The 3,473-nt window shown below is 25.7% G+C and overlaps 1 pseudogene; it reads left to right on the top strand.

The window, feature by feature from the left end:
* Positions 1-1,226: 1,226 nt before the first annotated feature.
* On the top strand, positions 1,227-2,716 carry LOC114172433 (uncharacterized; annotated as a pseudogene).
* Positions 2,717-3,473: the final 757 nt, after the last annotated feature.

The raw sequence follows: 3,473 nt of genomic DNA, 5'->3' as shown, positions 1-3,473 counted from the left end.
TTAATTATAGAGTAGAAAAAATATTTTCATTTCATTTATCGGTTACATAATATAAAATAATAGAAATGGTAATTTATGATATTATGATATTGAATTAGTTGAGTGATTCGTGACATATTATACGTGAAGTTGGTATGTGTGAACAACTATATTTAGTTTTTATTTATTTTAAATTATAATGGGAGATAAAATATAAGATATGAATATGATATATCTATAACAATGAATGAATTAATAGAATTGTCTAAAATTAATGAGACATAAGGTTGAGTAAAAGTAAAATTGATTTAAAAAATTAAAAGGAAATACATGTATTAGATTTAAATTAAATAATAAAGAATATATTTTTAAAATTAAAATATCATTTTTAAAAAATGTTTTAATTATTTTGGCAAATATTCTAGTACGTTTTTATTATAATAATTTGGAAAGACAAATTCAAAACACATATAATTATGGTCAAATATTTTTATAATATTTTTATGAATAGAAGTTTGCTTATTTAAAATTACTTTTGTCGTATCACAATAAACCCTAATTAAGAGAGTGAAATTCTTTAGTTTTCTTTATTACTCCAATCAACGGTGCCTTTCAAGTGTAGCGCACATTGTGTTTCGTTTTTATTTTGCCTCAGGCAAAGCGTTTTCCCCAATTTCACTTTCTCGCACGCAAAGATTTAGTGATTATCCGTGCGTGATTTTGTTCGATTCACTTTATTTGGTTTAAGAAGTGATCAACATCTTCAAAGTTTCAATCTTCAACTTTGGGTAGCAATAGTTAGTTCTTTATGTAATAGTTACATGGAAATAAGGATTTGTTTTTTAAGAAATATTGACGATTTTACTTCTTAATTTTGACAATTGTATGTGTCAATCATGTAATTTTATAAATTTTACCACTTTGTGTAATTGATGATGATTTAGGTTATGTGGTAATCATATGTACAGACTCATTAATGAAAAAAACTAGTACAATTCTTATTTCTTAAGGTTGTGTAAATTGTAAAATAGATCGATCCCAAGTTTTGATGATTGTTGCTATTAGTGGAACTTTCATAGATATGATTGTTGTTTCTGTTGTGTGGACAAATTTGAAGAATAATATTTTATTTTATGCACAAAAGAACTAATTTGTGATTGACAATTTCTTAATGACTATGTAGGACTCTCTATTTTAAGGTTGTTCTTAAAAATATGTTATGTTATCTTTCAGATTAAATGACAAAGATGGAACTTGGGTCAAATTCTGGTGATAGTAAATCAACATTTTGCCTGGTGGATGAGGATCATACATTTACAAATTCTATCTGATACACCCTAAATCAGGAGTAGGTATTGTGAATATTCTTATGCGAGTTTAATTCAATATATCTATCTTGATTTATTGAGGTTTTTAATGTTGTTTTGCAGTCCAAGGGTGACATATTGTGGGTACAGCATCCCTCATCCCTAATTTAGTCAAGTTAATATCAGACTCCAGACAACAGGTAATGCAGAAGTGTGTTGAGTTTCTTGTCAATTTTTTATCGTAGTGAACCAAATCTTACCATAAGTAAAAAATTTCTACAATAATCATGTATATGCTAAATTCTTTTCGCTACTACATACAAAATTCTTAGCCTCCAATACTTATCGTTTGTAGAGATATAATGATGACTCAGTGGTAAAGTTTAAAATAGAGGATGAGAGAAATTGAGAATTCTCTTGGATATACATAGAATAATAATAAATACTTTCATTTGATAAGTTTACTTAATTTTCAAATTTTGATTTAATAAATTTTTTCATTAGTTCTTTTCATTAAATTAGTTTACCCAATTCCTGAGTTTGATAAAAAGATTCTTGATTTGAAAACACTGGGATGGGTAGATGAAGAATTTATTTCTAAGTTATGTTACTCTATTTTTTGTATTTGTCTCTAATAATTAATAATTTAGTGATGAATCACCAATTTTGAATCGTATCTTTCAAGTAAGACTATTTATCTTCTTGTCTCTAAAAAATGGAAATTTAGAAAACCATAGTATATAAAGAACAAACATATCTCATTTAATTTCTATATATATCTACTACCACTAACAAATACTACAATAACTACCATTTGTATATAGAAAAAAAATGCAATGTAGTATGACATTGTAAAAAAATGCAATATAGTATGACATTGTAATCTTGTGTTGAATTTGGTTGTGTAGGGGATCCAGCAAAGAAGGTGTTTAAAGATGGATGCTTGGAACTGATGCTCATATGCCGCCATGTTAGGAGCACTTTTGATGATGCTCTATTTGAATTTAAAAAGACCAAAATCAGTTGAATAAGATATGGATACCATTCAGAGTCTATAAACACCAATTTTGAATCGTATCTTTCAAGTAAGACTATTTATCTTCTTTTGTCTCTCAAAAATGGAAATTTAGAAAACCATAGTATATAAAGAACAAACATATCTTATTTAATTTCTATGTATATCTATAACCACTAACAAATACTATAATAACTACCATTTGTCGATATAAAAAAAATGCAATATAGTATGACATTGTAAAAAAATGCAATAAAGTATGACATTGTAATCTTGTGTTGAATTTGGTTGTGTAGGGGATCCATCAAAGGAGGTGTTTAAAGATGGATGCTTGGAACTGATGCTCATGTGCCGCCATGTTAGGAGCACTTTTGATGATGCTCTAACTGAATTTAAAAAGACCAAAACCAGCTGAACAAGATATTGATACCATTCAGAGTCTATAAACACTTCTATTTTTAGTTTTTACACTCATTTGGCTTTTCATGCTTAACCTTAATATATAAGCATGGGTGAATTTAGGTTATTAGGTTAAGGAAATAAAAATACTAAGGTCATTTAATGCTATTTTTTAAGAACTTTAAATATTTAATATAATAATCTATTTAATGTCAGGAGGCTACTTCCTACCAAGATCAATAAACATTTTTTCAATCACATATTTTCCTTGTTTTGTGTTTGTTTCTTAGGAGGAAAATCTCAATATAGTATCAGACTCTTCTCTTGTTACAACACGTTCTCACACTTATAAACACCACACCTATGAAACTTGTATCACGTTTTAACTTAAAAGTATAACGTTTTTTCTATGCAATGCCTATTTTCAAAGATTTGATAAGAAAACAGATGGTTAAAAAAAATCATACATTTTTTTATAAATCTTTATAAACAGACAATGAATTCAAAACAAAAATGGTATTTTTGTAACTTTATTTATTTTTTAAAGCATATATATATATATATATATTCTTTAATATTCTGTTTTAACTTCTTTTAATTTTATTTAAAGTTTTTTTTTTAATTTTAGTTATTTTTTCTGTAGTTTATTATTTTATGTTTTCTTTATAGTTTATCTTTTAATATATATTTTAAAAATGAAAGAAAATATTAATATTTCTTAATAAATATTTAAAAAATATATATTAATATATATAGTTTTAATTTTATATAAT

The sequence above is a fragment of the Vigna unguiculata genome, chromosome 4 (genome assembly GCF_037176805.1).
Source record: "Vigna unguiculata cultivar grain cowpea cultivar isolate G323 ecotype 2 chromosome 4, ASM3717680v1, whole genome shotgun sequence".
In the NCBI taxonomy this organism is placed as follows: Eukaryota; Viridiplantae; Streptophyta; class Magnoliopsida; order Fabales; family Fabaceae; genus Vigna; species Vigna unguiculata.
Note: the sequence above shows the minus strand (reverse complement) of the source record. Positions and strands in the feature narration are given on the sequence as shown.